The sequence below is a fragment of the Callithrix jacchus genome, chromosome 4, assembly GCF_049354715.1.
Source record: "Callithrix jacchus isolate 240 chromosome 4, calJac240_pri, whole genome shotgun sequence".
Lineage (NCBI taxonomy): Eukaryota > Metazoa > Chordata > Mammalia > Primates > Cebidae > Callithrix > Callithrix jacchus.
Window position 1 is genome coordinate 157052883 of NC_133505.1, and position 16460 is coordinate 157069342.

General features: G+C 47.8%; 1 protein-coding gene across 1 annotated transcript in view; it reads left to right on the forward strand.

The window, feature by feature from the left end:
* PPP1R14C (protein phosphatase 1 regulatory inhibitor subunit 14C) overlaps positions 1 to 16460 on the forward strand; it is a 104401-nt gene that overhangs the window by 51704 nt on the left and 36237 nt on the right. The window lies entirely within an intron of this gene.

Sequence of the window (16460 nt, forward strand, 5' to 3'; positions counted from 1 at the left end):
GTTGAAGGGCTGTAGAAGGTTACAAGGATTGTCTCTGCCCCTGCCCTCCTCAGGCCTCCCAGAGGTGGGGGATGAGGGAGTCTTTGTGGAAGAGGAAAGCGCTAGAGCAGAGCCCCAAAGTGTGAGAGGCTCAGCTCCCGCCTGCTGCACTTCCTGCACCTGCCTCCGGTCCAATTCACGGGAACAGCTGGGCTTTCTAGCCACTGTCGTTGGTCTAGGAAGTTCAACTGTGGCCTCTTACCTGCTGCAGTCACTCCCAGGAGGCAGGCTCGGAGCTCTTGCTCCAGAGGGCATTTGTCTTGCATGAAGAAGCAAGAAACTCATGAGTTGAATAGAATATTCGCTGCCGGCCTGGGGTCCGTGAAATTAGTGAGAAGGGAGCAGGTGGCCTAAAAGCTAACGGGATGCTTTATGGTTGGCACGTGGCTGATTTCCAGGCTGCCGTGGGAAGGCTGGTGGTGGGTATCCAGGTTGCTGTAGCGGGGTGGAGAGAAAGAGCCTCCTGTTTTCCATTGTGGAGGCAATCTGGCTATGACATCTGTGCCCCTGCCCGCCACAGTGGAGGAGGGCCTGGATGCCCGGCTTTGTGTGCCCTGCCCTGGCCGTGTGCTTTTCAGGTGGCCATTCTCTCCAGGGATGGGAGAACTGCCTCCTTTGCTGAGGGAAAGTGTGCATGACTCATTCCCCTGCCACAATGTCCCATTCCATGACATTTTGACCAGTGTTGCCACATCCTATGGGTTAAGACCTGGATGAGCTGTGGAAGACAGTTTTTGTGACTCTTACTTGCAGTGGAGGTGGCAGCAGGAGCTGAGAAACACTAAGGGACCTCAGCGACGCCATCTGTTCTCAGAGGGGCTCAGGAGAAGCAAAGATGAGCGGTGGCTGAGGAATGGTGGCCCTGACGTGGTCCAGGCAGCACTGCTGGCACTCACGCTGCTGAGCTTGGCTTCCACGGCCAGGGAGCAGGGTGCGGTTCTGTAGCCGCCATCTGCCTGCTCATTGTTACTTGTGATGGTTTTGTCTCACCCGCCAAGGGGTAGGTCTATGTCTTGCAGATCTTTGAATCCTCAGCACTAGCGCAGTGTCCTGCCTGCAGTAGAGGTAACATAGCCAGGAAATATAGCACTCGTGATTGTTTTCTCTAAAAGACACACAAATCGGTGGCCAGACAGAAGTGCTGGCCTTCCCCCTCTTTTTTAAAATTGTCCCCATCTGTAATGGAATGGCATCCCTTACTTAAACTCAACACCTTTGGAAGCAGTGGCTCTCGGGGGTTAATGCCTGTGGCTCCCAACTGTGGCGACTTGAGACACCTCACTCAGATAAGAGGGTTCAGCGGCTTGGAGGGAGTTCTCAGGAATCTGCATTTTTACAAGTTCATGGGAGTGATTCTGGGGCAGGTATCTCGTGAATGTGAACATAATTTGAAAAAGAACACTTCAGGCTTTCAGCTGAGGCACGGCTATCATTTGAGTACGTCCCCTCCAAAACTCAGCTGTTGAAATTTAGTGGCTAATGTGTTAGTATTAAGACGTGGGCCTTTTCAGAGGTGATTAGGCTCCGAGAGCTCCTCCCTCATGAATGAGACCCAGGCCCCTGTAAAAGAGGTCATGCAGCGTTCCATTTCACCTTCCGCTGATCTGTCTGAGGACACGGTGTTCTGGAGGGTGCAGCAGGAATGCACCATGTTGGAAGCAGATGCCCAGCCCTCACCACACAATAAATCCACGAGCCCCTTGATCTTGGACTCCAGAACTGAGAAAAAAATTTCTCTTCATGGCCAGGCATGGTGTCTCACACCTGTAATCCCAGCTCTTTGAAAGGCTAAGGTGGGAGAATTGCTTGAACCCAGGAGTTCAAGGCCAGCCTAGGCAATATAGTGAGATGCCATCTGTACAAAATTTTATAACATTAGCTAGGCTTAGTGGCATGCATCTGCAGTTCTAGCCCCTCGGTAGGTTGAGGCAGGAGGATCGTTAGAACCCAGAAGTTCAAGGTTACAGTGAGCTATGACTGTGCCACTGTATCACAGCCTGGTGACAGAGCAAGACCCTGTCTATCTTAAAAAAGAACAAAAATCTGTTCTTTATACATTACCCAGCCTTTGATATTTTGTTAGAACAGCACAGAGGGACTAAGTCAGACAAGCTCTGGAAGCAGATTTTCCACGTGAGGAATAAATAGTGAAGAAGGTAACTCTGTCTCATTTCCATTACATTTTCACACCTGTGGTGTTTCACACTTTAATTTTTGTTGCATCTTGTGTAATCAATCCCCTAGGTACACTTTAAAATTAATCTTGAAGTACACCTTAAATTTTTGGTAACATTATTAAAACCAGTTGATATATTAATATTTGAGGGCTTTTATAGAAGAGCCCTCACAAACACACACACACACACACACACACACACACACACACACACACACACGGCTCTCCTATAATAGCATATCTCTATGGCTATACATATATAGAGTCATATATATATATAGGTTTTTATAGGTGAGCCATATGTATAAATATACCGATACTGTAGGACGTACAATTAAAAACCAGTTAACTTTCTGATGTACAGGCTCTTAAATAGACTCTACTTGAGCCCTGGAGATTGGCAATAGCCTCAGCTAATGATCATGGTGCTGGGGTCAGAATTACTTGCCTCTGGGCCAGTTGCCTTTTCTTCCTCCCTTGTGATCTTGCATTGAACCCTTCCTTAACCAAGTTTGCAGACTTAAGTTCTTCCTTCTCAACCTAAGGTGAACCTGTCCAGCTCCCGTTCTCAATCTGGGGAGTGCTCCTTTTCCACTGCTGAGCTGAGGCTGGAGCGGGAGACACCGTGATGCATCTCATGGCCCTGCCCCTGGCTCCCTTCCCTTTGGACATGCTCTGACGTGCAGCTGTGGGCTCCTCTGTAACAGGTCTGCAGAAGAGCAAGATTAGAAGCAGCCACATCCCCTATATTTGTAGCAGGAGAGGCCCAGGCCCCCAGCTGGGGGATTCACATGTTCTCCAGAAATGGCTAATCATTCCCAAACTTGCCTCTTTCCTTCAAGTCTTCACTGAGAGCCTGAATCCATTCATATCTGTCACAGGGAGTGTGGTCCCCTGAGTGTGAAAGCTGTTGTCATCCTGTAAGTTTCCATGGAGTTTCCTGGGCTCCAGCTGGTTGTATGCTATGGATACCAGGGCTTCTTTAATGAGCTGGGTGTCTGGGGCTACATGGCTGAAAGGGCTCTGCTCTCATCCCTTGCTGCTCCAAAAGTCACTGAAGTCAAAAGGGGGAAATGATTTCCCCAGCCATGCTGCATCCTGAAAGGCACATAGCACAAGTTGTAGGGGCCATGCATTGTGGGGTCAGATATCAGCCCCATTGGGCAGGATACTCAGACGTCGCCTCTGTAAATGGAGTTGATGATAATACCCACCTCAGGGAATTGTTATTTTATTTACAAAATGATTATCGGGGCTGTGTCAGGCACTGTACCAGGCACTGCTCTTGTTCCTCCAGTTTAGGGAGGGAGACTGATCAATGTAAATTTAGGTGTATGGAAAGTGCAGCAAAAGAGAGGTGCAGGGCATTGTGAGTTTCCAGAGCTGGGAGGTTGACCTCTTCACAAGTCTGGCGAAGGTATTTTGCTTTAGGAAGTGATGGCTGATGTAAGATAATGAGAAGAGTGTCCTATGCGTGCACCCAGTGCATGCGAAGGCCCTGTGGAAGCCTGCCTGGGGAGTGTCCTGAGGGATTGGAGGAGACCGGCAGAGTTCAGAGAGTCGGTGGTGAAGCGCTGAATGGAGGGGAGGCTGGAAGCTTAGCAGGCGAAGCCTTCCAGGTGGTGGTAAGAATGTTGGTTCTAAGACTGGTAGGAAGCCACTTGTGGGTTCTAAGCTGGCAAATCACAGATCTGTGTTCTTAAAGTTGCTACTCTGGCCACAGAGTGGAAATTGGGATGGAGGAGTAATGAGGGTGGGTTATGGAAACCAGTTAAGAGGCTCCTGCTATAGGTTATGCAAAAGATGATTTAGCTTTCATTGGGGGGCAGTGGAGGTGGTACAAAGCACAGGCTCAGGAGACATTTAAGCTATAGAACTGATAGTTATGGTGATGGATTGGGTGGTGGGGACAGGGAGAGGAGGGGTCAGGAGTGAAGTATTCCATGAACCATCACATGGCCTACATAAACACTCATTACAGGTAAACGATTATGGTAATAATTTACAAAGAAGCCTGCCCTTTGGTCTGCCCATTTCACAAGGCAGCTCTGGTTAAGTGACTTTTTATTTTGGACTGGCCTCATTTGCTAAGACCAAAGACAGCTGGGCCCATGTGCCCAGGCAGCCTGTCCTCTGACCCTGGTGTAGCCCTTGCATCAACCATGAGCTCTTCTCTCCCCTTCTCCTGTGCGCTGTGAAGCAGGTAGTGCAAGGCATGTTCTAGCAAGTTTCTCATCCTCATGCAGAACATCCCTGGTGGGTGCCCCATCCCACAAGGTTGACCAGCCTTGACTCTGTTAGTCTCAGTGTCCCTCCCCTGTGCCCTGACTCTGCCACGCAGGCTGGGCCCACAGAAGAGGCACTGCCTGGCTCCAGCTGACTTTCCCCAGATCAGGCCCACGCCTCCTTGCCTCAGGCTGTGCTGCTACCTGGCTTTGCTTCTTCCTCTCGCATTTGCACCCTTGCTGTTCTTAGGTTTAGTGCAGGCCTGTGTCCTGTCAGTGGCAACCCTGGCTCCTCGAAACCGGGAGTTGGGAGTCCCCACTGGGCAGAAGAGAGTCTGGCTGCTGCTCCTTTGTCACTGGGACAGCGCTGCAGGGTCCTCTCTGTGAGGCTCCCCGTGGTGCCTGCCCTGGTCTCAGGGCTGAAGCCAAGGACCTGGGTGTGGCTCAGTTGGCGGAACGTCATTGTGTGACTCACACCTGGACCTTTTGTCCGGCCCTTGGCTGTAAGAAGAGCCAGCAGAGCCAGTCACAGGGAGCTCTGGCCCTCACCTTCCAGGTTCAGCCACCACCAGCTCATTAGTCTTGCTCTTTTGTTTTGTTTTAATTTAATAACTTATTTTTTTAAAGCATTTTAGATTTACAGAAAAATTGAACCGAAAGCACAGAGACTTCTCATCTACCTCTTTCTTCTCCATTCCAGTTTCTTTTTTTCTTAACATCAAGCATTAGTGTGGTGTCTCAGTTACAATTTCTGAGACAATCTTGATACATTATTGTTAACTGAAGTCCATCATTTCCATTCAGGCTCACTCTGTTGTGAGCCTGAGTGAGCTCACTGTCTTGTGCATTCTGTGAGTTCTGGGGTTGTGTGTCATTTTTCTCTAATTGGGTTTTGACAAATGTATGATGACATATATGCACCCTTACAAGATCATACAGGTTTTCTGGCCTGAAAAATGCCCCATGCTCTGCCCTGGTCATCTCTTTCCTCCCATCAGCCCCTGGCAATCCCTGATGATTGTATTATCTCCATATTTTAGCCTTTTCCAGAATGTCCTATAGTTGGAATTATGCAGGATGGCACCTTTTCAGTTTGGCTTCGTTCACTTAGGGATCTGCATTTAAGGGTCCTTCATGTCTTTTCATGCCTGATAGCCCAGATCAGCAATCACCTTTCGGACTCAAAGCACCACGTGTCTGCTCACCAGCAGGAGGCCTTGCGATGGTGCCTCAGCGTCTTCCAAGCAGCATTTCCATATCATCTTCTCAGACTTCTGTGCACCTGCCAGTACTGGACATATTTGACCATTGCTGATCTAGGAGCCTTCCCAAGACAGGAGGTGGCTCGGTCTGGATTTCGTGTTCTGTGGTAGGAAATCTAACACTGCAGCAACCCCGAATGTCTCATTCACGAGCAGTTGATAGTCAGGGAACCGGTTTCTCTCCAAGAATTGGCTATAACAGGCTTCTGCCCACTGCTTTTATTTCATCCTCAGGTAACTTAAGTGTTTCCAGTCTAAGAGAATTCTGCTTGGCTCTAAGTATTTCCACTGCAAATATGGATGTGGACCATCTTCTATCAGAAGACAGCTTAGGCTCAATCCCTAAATTAACGGGAAGTAAGACATAGACAGGTGTGACTTCTTAGAAAATAGGCTGGACTGCTGCTGCTTCTCTGACCTTGGGTGGTGCCAGTCCTTCCTGTATTCTTTCCCAGTGTCCTTATCCATTGCCTGTGGCCCAGGACCAGCCTGTAGCTTCTGGTGGTGTTCCTCTCCCTCCCGGGATCTTCCTTCAGGTGCTACACGGGGAAGGGAGGGTCCTGAGGGGAGAAGCTGATGCTACTGTCAGTCACACAGGAGCCATGAGGGTGGTGGCCATCTGGCCACTGTGTCCAGTGCCTTCAAGGTGTTCTCAGTGTCCTCATTTATGGCACGGCTTAGAAGGTGGTCCTTGCCATCCTTATGAATGGTCTCAGCCATGATTTCTGTTCACTGGCCTCATGAGGAACAACCTGCCGACTTTCTTGTCACGTGGGCATTGTCAACAACCAGCTGTGTGTGGTCAGCGTTCATATGCAGAGCACTGTGTGACTGTCTCCAGGAAGCTCTGCATCTGGCTTTTTTGTGTGTGTGTGACATTTTCTTTTTTTCTCTTTGAATCCTATGGTTTTGAATGAGTTGGTAATGTGATAAGTCTTCACTACGATTTTCAGGCATCAGGAGTACAAGATACCCTGGAAGAGACATTTATATGGAACATGTATGTATTTATTTGAAGAGGAATCGGATATGCCCAGTCAACTCAGCATCCGCTGAGGTCCTGTTGCTGTTGGTTGAGTTTACACAACATGCCTAGGCATGTTTGTGCCAGATTTTTATCCAGCCCCGAGAATTAGACAGCAGTCTTCATTTCACAGGTGTGGGAACTAAGTCTTAGGGGATGCGTTGCCCTGCCCCAGCTCTCACGGGTTGTCAGAGGCAGAGATGAAATTGAAACCTGGGCCTGCCTCTCTCCAAACCCCATGCTCTGGGCACACCACCACTTGGCCCCTGCCCAAGAGACCTCCTCTGTGCTGAGAAGCAGGGCCGCCTGGGTCATACAGGGAAGTCGGAAGCTTCTGTCACTTTATTCCCATGCTGTGCTCTGCTCACCAGGCTCCCTAGGGTCCTCCCATCACAGAAGGAAGTGGCCTCTTGAGCCCTTTGAGACCAAGGCTGGGCGTAGAACACCACTCTGCCCCAACTCAGAGTCCTTTTTTTTTTCAAGTTTTGTCTAGAGCACTTTGATAATCTCTGCAGAGATATTCATTTTCTAAAATGAATTTCTAAATGTAGGGGAGAGATCTGGGCAATGAACGAGGCCTGCCTGGGTGCCAGTGATACTGGCGTAGCCCCACAGAGGAGGATCAACCTCCCTGGTGTGTGGGAAAGAGACTCCTGCCGGGTGGGTGGGTTCAGGACCTAGAAAAGACCTCCTCAGCCTCTTTTTCCTTGCTGCTTTGCCACCGCCCCGAGGCAGTTCAGCCTGGGCTTAGTCAACATTTAGCATCCTCACTGAACTTCTGGGACCAAGAGTCCTTGGGCACTTCTCTCATCACCTGGTCTGCATCGTCAGTGGCTCTCACCCCCATCACACTGGCCTGCTGCTGCTGTTTCATAGGTGTGAGCTTGAGACTTGCCATCTTGCAAAGTGCCAAGTGGCTCAGCCAACTGCCGTACCTGGTGGAGCTCTTGAGACACCAGTTTGCTCTTTGAGGTTTGGATCAGTGGTGACCCAGATGACAGCTCATTTGTAAGAACAAAATATATATCACACTTGGGAGGCTGAGGCGGTGGATCACTTGAGGTCAGGAGTTCGAGACCAGCCTGGTCAATATGGTGAAACCCTATGTCTACTAAAAATATAAAAATTAGCTGGGCATAATGGCAGAAGCATGTAATCTCAGCTACTTGGGAGACTGAAGCAGGAGAATCCCCTGAACCTGGGAGGCGGAGGTTCCAGTGAGCCAAGATCGTGCCACTATACTCCAGCCTAGGTGACAGAACGAGACTCTATCTCAAAAAGGAAAAAGAATATATATTATGCTACCCCCTAGTTGAAGCGAATGTTATCTGTTATCAGCTTATTTCTGTGGCCTCTTAAGTGGTCTTTTCACATATGCCCTCCTTTCTAACAAGTAAATTATAACCCTTTGTCCCTCTGTCCAAACCCACCAATGGCTTCTCTCTTGCTCACAGTACAAGTCAGAGGCTTTACAGGGGCCTCTGAGTCTCCACATGCTCTGTCTCTTCCCCCACCATGGCCCCAACTCTGCTGGAGTGACCCCGGGCTCCTGGCCGCTTCTTAGACACAGCCTGACATTGTGTTTTCCCTTAATGCTGTGTCTTTAATCAGACATATGTCTCACTGAGCCTTACCCTGTCACTGCCTCATTTAAAATTCCAGGCCCCCTACTCCCTATCTCTCTCCCCTGCCTAATTTTTCTACAAAATATCTATCACTGTTTGCCACACTGATTGTACTTATTTATTGTCTGTCTTCCCCTATTAGGGTTTAATCCCACGAGAGCAAATGTTTTTGCCAGTTGTTCATTCCTTATCCCTGACATCTAAGACAGCACCTGACAGGTAGTAGGTGTTCAGTACATCAGGGCTGCATGGGTTTGCCTGGTGTTCTGAGATCCTGATGTAGATGTGCCTAGTTCTAGAACAATCTGACCTAACCCAGGATGTGAATCTTCATGTCTGAGAGCTGGTGTTTGTTTCCCAGTGTTGATTTGTGAGATAATGCCACTCCTGCTCACTCGTGTTCGGTGTGTCTTCATGAGCAGGAGGAAAGGGAGGCTTTCTGTGTGGGACGCGGGGATGGCCCTGCCAGGAGACCTCCTTTCTGCAGCTGTCGTTAGCATCTGCGTCCGTGGCCCAGAAGTGAACCTTCATAAGATATAGGTAGGTCAGGACCTGCTCTCCTGGGCGACAAGAACGGCGATTCCTTTAAATATTATGCAAAATATTTCTTCACTTCACCATGGAGTCAGGTTCAGTCAAGCTATTTTGATGTTTTTAAAGGGGGCTTTGGGAGGACTTTGCTCTCTGGCTCTAAGTGAGCGTTGGCCCTTTGTTTAACTTTTCAAACAAGTGTGTATTAGGGAAATACTGGTACTACAGGATCCCACTGGAAAGGCATATGCTTGTTTGCCCATGCTACTTCTGTTAAAGGCCCAAGGTGAGGTCATCCAACCCCAGCCACTCTAAATGGCCGGCCCCTGTGCAGACGGGTGCCCGGTGGGGCTGGGCCCTCGGTTGGCATCGCAGGCTCCTCTGCATGCCTTGCATGCTCCCCAGCTTGTCAAGCCTCCGTCTGCTTTGTTCTTCACTCTGGTGTCCCATGTACCTTCCTCAGTCTCGATTTTGGGACATGCTCTCTGGCCTTCATGAGCCACAATTATAGAGGATATAAGAAAATCAAACTTTATTTCTCTTGCTGGAGCACTCCTTCCCAAAATGGGAGGTGAATATATGAAGATGTAAGATCCAATGTGTCTTAAAATGTCTATTTTTTTCTCTATCCTTCATAGACAGTTTGGGAATGTCTTAGGTTCATTATCTGCTGCTGTGATAGAAGGCTACAGACTAAAAGAAATTTATTTCTTTTAGTTCTGGAGAAGATAATCAATGTCAGCAGGCTTCCCAAGGGAAGCCAAGAGCAAGGATTCCAGAGTCCCAAGAGGAAACAATTTCCAACCTCAAGGCCTGGGAAGTTCAAGGTTGAGGGGTCACATCTGGCTGGCTTCTGGCAAGAGCCCTCATGCTGTGTCATAGCGTGGCAGAAAACTGGAAGGGCAGGTGAGCCTTGAAAAACGAGATGGGGCAAAGGGGACATACCCACTTTATAACAACCAGCCTCATGAGAACCAACCCAGTCTCTAGAGAACGGTGTTAATGCATGCACGAGGGTGTGCCCCCATGACCTAATCACCTCTGAAAGTTCCCACCACCTCTTGCTCAATACTGTTGCACTGGGGACCAAATTTCACCCTCATTTTCGGAGGCATCAAACCACATCCAAACCACAGCAGGGAGGATGCAGGCCTTGAGGAAATGCTTGCCTCTTGGGTTTCTGGAATCCTTGCTGTTGGCTTCCATGCTCTGTTGCTATATGGAAACCCCCTGGCATTAGTCCTCTGTCTTCCATGTGTGGTCTAGTTTTCTTCTGGAAGCCTCCAGGATTCTCCTTTTATCCCTAGCGTTCTGACATTGTATAGGGATGTGTTATAGGGTAGGTTGGGCCCCTTGTTAAGTGAATTTTTTTTTTTTTTGCAGATTCCAAGGCTGATTTAGATATTTAATGTTAAATTATTTAAGTACCACTTAAAACTGGATATGAATTTGTTATGCTATGGTTATAAAAATCACATCAAAATTGCAAATTAAACATAGTGCCCAGCTGATGAAACTCAAATGCACAACATCCATTTGCTGTGGCGGCTGACTTCACTCCTTTTGTCACAGGAATGAGGTGCAGATTCTGTAGCTCAATGTCCTTTGAGTGATAGCCTTTGACTTCACTTGATGTGAATGAGTCATTTATATATTAAATCTACCCTGTGGCTTTTTTCTCATTAGCCACAACAGTCAACATAACTCTGCTTGATGCCAACGTGTAAACATGGAGCAGCCTGGCACAGAGTGGTTATAGCGCGGCTATCCAGGCTATTCTTAGACTGCGCTTCTTACAGGAATTATTGTGGATTGTCATTAAAATAAAAACGAGATGTAGATATTTTCATAGAGAGCTCACATAATCCCAAGGATTCAGTTCCTTTTATATGCTTCCTATGCCAGTTTTCTCCTATAGGCTTGTCGAAAGGTGAGGTATAAGAAACTCTGGCTGTTTATCAGATGAGTGTTTGAACAGCCCATAAGAAGCTGGCATTTGCCACTCCCCACCCCTGCCACCCATGTTTCTCTGTCAGCTGCCACAGTTTGCACAGGAGTTTAGTCCCATGTGACTTCATCATCGGTATTTTGAAATGGAGGCAGATGAGAACCGTTAGCCACAGTCATTGAGAAGCCACAGTCCACAGTGTGCAAGGCGCTGTGTGTCAGCCACAGTGAGGCCCTGGCCCTGGGGGACGGGCTGGCTAAACACAACTCTGACAAACACAACGGCATGCAATGGCCCCAAAGCCACAGACAAACCCGAAGTATGTCTGCATGTGGGCCTATGAGTGGTGTGTGTGCATTTATGTATGTGTACATTTGTGTTTGTATATGGATGTGTTTGCATGTGAGTGAGTGGTGTGTGGGGTGTGTGATTTATTTGTGTACATATCTGTATAATTTATTTGCTTATTTGTGCATGTGTATGTGTGCATGTGAGTGTATAAGTGGTGTGGAGTGTGTGTATTCATGTGTGAGTGTATGTACATATTTGTGTATGTTTGTGTGAGTGTATGAGTGGTGTGGAGTGTGTGTATTCGTGTGTGTGTGTATATATTTGTGTGTGTGTATGAATGTGTGGAGTGTGTGTGTGTAGTCATGTGTGCATGTGTGTGTACATATTTGAGTGTGTGTGTATGTGAGTGTATGAGTGGTGTGGAGTATGTGTATTCATGTGTTTGTGTATATATGTGCATGTGTGTATATGTGTGTGTGCGCATGTGACAGTATGAGTAGTGTGGGGGTATGTATGTTTATGTGTGTGTGTACATGTGAATGCATGAGTGGTATAGAGTATGTGTATGCATGTGTGTGTATATGTTGTGTATATGTGTGTGTGCATGTGACTATGAGTGGTGTGGAGTGTGTGTGTTCATGTGTGTATATATTTGTGTGTGTGTGTGTGTGTGTGTGTACATGTGATGGTGTAAGTGGTATGGGAGGTGTGTATGTTTATGTGTGTGTATACCTGTGTGTTTACTTGTGTGTGTGTGTGTATGAGTGGTGTGGAGTGTGTGTATTCATGTATGTGTATATATCTGTGTGTGTGTGTGTGTGTGTGTGCATGTTGTCACTGCAGGCCGGCTGTGTTTCAGGACTCCGCTTTGCTTGCATTTCTGCATCCTGGTGCCTGAAGCCATTCTGAGCTTCCATCCATGGCAAGCCCAGTGGCAGGTTCGGCGGCGCTTACCTGAGTGTGGCAGTGTGTGGATCCCACTTCCGCTTGCAAGTTGGGGCAGGGGGCTGGTGATGGCCAAAGTCTGCACTGCATCTTGGTTTGTGAGCTGTCTTCAGGGCCCCGGTGTGCTCCCGTCATTGCTGTCTTTCTCTAAAACCTCTCAGGCTCAGAACCCGGATCTTCTCTTTACCTTTTCTTTCTCCCTCATCCCTCATCCAGCTCCTCTCCAAACTCTGTCTGTTTATTCCTCCCTATTATCACTATTTTAAAATCTCCTTTTTATTCTCACCTTCAAGGATTGCCTTCAAGACCTGTGACTTTGCACCTGATGCGTGGCCTTCCCACAGCCTCCTGCCTCCTCCCTGTTAGCCCGGGCTCTGCAGCAGGCCAGCTCTTCCTTCTGTCCTTCCTCTCTCTTGTTCTGGAGCCATGGAGCCCTCAGTGGTGATAGTCTCTGCAGGACAAGGGGAAACCCCAGTCTATGGGCCAGTGGGTTTTATTTATCCTACACAACATTTTTAAAAGTTGCCAGGCAGCTTTAAAAGTTGGAATGTTTTACATTAAAAACTCTGTTTTTAGTATTCCTGAAAACTTAGAAAATCCAGCAGCACTGAGCACATATACCTAAAAGGTGACAGGAGGTGGGAAAAGAGTGTTTTCTGCAGTTTGCTGTACTCCTCACTCTACCATATAGCCCCCCAGCCTGCCCCATTTCTGTCACCTGTCTGGCCCCCATCGACATTCATATTTGCAGCCAAGGGGTGACCAGCTTCCAGGCCAAGGATGTTTCTAACCCATATTTAGACCTCGTCTTGTCTTTTTGCTTCCTGCTACCATTTTGCTTCTTGGGAGTGCTCTCCCTTCCCTCTAAACCTGTCCAAATCCTGTCACTGCACAAGGCCAGCTCACCTCCTCCCTCCTATGTGAAACCTCCCCGCCTGCCTACAGCTGAGTTTTCTCTCTCCCTGAATGACTAAAGCACTTCAGGTTTGTCTGTGGCTTTGGGGCCATGGCTTGCCATTGTGTTTGTCAGAGCTGTGTTTAGATGGCCCATTCGCCAGGGCCAGGGCCTCACTGTGGCTGACACACAGTGCCTTGCACACCGTGGACTGTGGCTTCTCAGCAAAGGTACGACCAGAAAGATGCCTAGAGGTGATCCAGGACCTTATGCTGTGGCTCCCAAGAGGGCCTTTCAGTAATGTGGGGTAGGGTGTAGCTGGTAACTTTCCCCAGCCCCTATGAAGATAATTGTTCCTTTTTTTGTCACCAGGACCACTGTTTAGGGACACATCTTTAATGTGGGAAAATGCCCAAACACAGCTAAGCTCTGGGACATCGTGGTGGGCCGTGGGTGTGTTCACTCCTTTGTAAGTGATTTGATCTATCACTAAGGTTTTTCAGTGATACTGCTCTAAGACCAGCATACAGAAGAGGAAGTTAAATAGAACTTCAATTGAATTTAGAATATTTCCATACTTCTCATTAAGAATATTAAGTACCAATCTACAGGAATCTCTGCTTGGTACTTAGGTGCTGTCTTTGTTTCCTAGGACTTTCCCTTGAGAGCCTCTGGGTCTCTGTGTTCTTCTCACCTGGATTTTGTTTCAGCCCCACTGACATTCAAACACCTGGGGTGCATGCTGAGCTGGGAGCACAATGCCTCTCTCCTCCTATGCCTCTGATAAATCAGGGTGGGCTTTCTGAGAAGCGCATAGGTTGGTAAAAAGCGCCGATGCCTAATGAGTGTTGTGATTACTCAATCATTTGAGGTTTTCCCCAACCCTTGAGATCTGGGCTTTGTTGGCCTCAGCTTTCTGGCTTGCAAGACCAAGCTCAAGGTTTGTCACCACATGCCCTTGGGTAGTGGGAGTGACCTTGAGATGCCTGACAATTTTTTTCTTTACTCCTGCCAAGCCCCTTTGAGAGGGGAAGGGGCTTTGCTTCCCAACTTCCTCAGTCAGAGAGTGAGTGTACTCCAGGGCAGCGCTGTGCTATAGAGCTTCTGCCACAGTGCAGGTGTTCTCCATCCGTGCTGTCCAGCGCAGCAGCCACTTGCCATATGTAGCTACTAAGCACTTGAGATGTGGCCATTGCGGCTGAGGAACTGAATTCTGAATTGTCTTTTATTTTAATGTATTCTAATGTGCTTACCACATGTGCTTACCATATTGGACAGCCCAGATCTCAAGGGTTGGGGAAAATGGGTCAGTGCAATACCTAACAGAGAGCATGCACAGTCCTAAGGAGATGATGCCTAATCGAAGATGCCTACTGTGTAGGGTGAGGCTCTACACGGCTATGCAAGTCAAAGCCTGTTTGACCAAACTTGGCTGCCATCAAAACGATTTGAATAATGTTTGCAGGGAAACCCATTGCTGCGCTGTTCTGAGGAGGGCTTTAGTTACTAATTGTTCTTTCATTTCCTTTAAAAATAGCAGACACCGGCTGGGCGCGGTGGCTCATGCCTGTAATCTCAGCACTTTGGGAGGCCGAGGCGGGTGGATCATGAGATCAGAAGATCCAGACCATCCTGACCAACATAGTGAAACCCCGTCTCTACTAAAAGTACAAAAATTAGCTGGGCATAGTGGTGTGTGCCTGTAATCCCAGCTACTCAGGATGCTGAGGCAGGAAAATTGCTTGAACCAGGGAGTTGGAGGTTGCAGTGAGCTGAGATTGTGCCACTGCACTCAGCCTGGCAACAGAGCGAGACTCCATCTTAAAAAAAATAGACATTAAACTCCTTTAGCTGAGATTTAAGAAGCCACATTGGTATAGCTTGTGAGTGTAGTCCCATATTATTTAACAGCATTTCAATCAACAATGGACTGCATATATGGCAGTCATCCCATAAGATTATAATGCGCTATTTTTACGCTGCCGTTTTCATGTTTAGATGCACAAATACTTCCCACTGTGTTACCATTGCCTACATTATTCAGTATATGGTAACGTGCTGTCCGGGTTTACAGCCCAGGAGCAATAGGCTGTGCCATACAGCCCAGGTGTGTGGTAGGCCAGGCCACGTAGGTTTGTGTACGTTCAGTGTGTGATGTTTGCACAGTGTTCCTAGCCACCGAAAGGTCATCCTTCAGCTTTATTATCAACAAAGCATTTCAACTTCCTGTTTCTACATCATTAACAACTACATGATTGTCAAGTACAGATATGACGATTATGTCGAGGAGTACAAAATCTTTCTTTTATTAGGCAGAACTGCACAGATGAGATCTAAAACATTCATGTTGACAAATACTGCTTTCGAAGTGGATTTTCCCCTTAAGAACCAAGCAAAGGATCTAAATATAAATTCTCCACAGAAACATGAATAAGTCACTAGGGAGGTTGTTTCTGGAACTTTCTTGCCTGTTGAGGGACTGCCCTTGGAGCTGATGTCAGCAAGGATAGTGCATCATATTTCTTGACTTCCTCAGTATACTAGGGTCCTTGTTTTTGTGTTGTCACACACACTCCCCCACACATACACACACAAGTTTGAGTACTATTAATGAATAAATGCACTTTAGTAGGAAGGAAACATTCAGAAAGTCAGCCTGGGAAGCCAAGACAAATAGCTCTTGGACCCAAGACACAGAGAGGTCATGCCCAGGGAATGCCCAGGTGTCTCCGGGGTGCCCATGCACACCTTTCTCTCTAGCTCATTCCTGCAGATCCTCCTCAGCCATTCCTGAGGCTGGAAGGAGTTGGGATGCAGTGACTCCTGATGAAATGCAAAATTGCAGGACTCTCTTAAGTGCTATTTTATTTTGACATTTTAAAATGCTATTCTGAGAGGTATAGAGAAGACTTAGGTAACAGAAGAGATGAGAAATAGCTGAGATCTCCTTTGAAGGTCAGATTCCAAATTAGTGAGGCCTCTCACCAAATCTAGCTGGCCCTTCTTCTCTATTTTCTGGACTGGGTGTCTTTGGTGCAGGAATATTAAACTAGACCCACATGGGCTGCAACAATGAAAGGGGTTGACTCACTCACCGACAAACAGGCTTCAGAGGTGGTTTGATGCAGGGATGTGGCGATTCTATCTAGAACCCTGTTTTCTTATTCTCTCCAGCTCTGCCCACCATGGAGTCAGCCTCATCCTAAACTCAGCCTCTCTTCAGGGTTGTATGATGGCCACTGGCAATTTCCGGTGCCACACACTTCCTTGGTTCAGAGGGTGTGAAAGGGACATTCTTGTTGAAAGAGCGCCTTTTCCCAGAGCCCCCTTAGTTCTTAGTTGGACCACGTGTCTTCTCTTAAATCAGTAACAGGGGCTAAGGCAATGCTGATGCCCCAAATCCCATGGTGAAATCAGGTTTTCCATAGACCCAGAGCTGTGAGGGAAGACGTATACCTCCAAATAGAGATTGGGGTAATCACCCAGCAAAGGGTAGCTG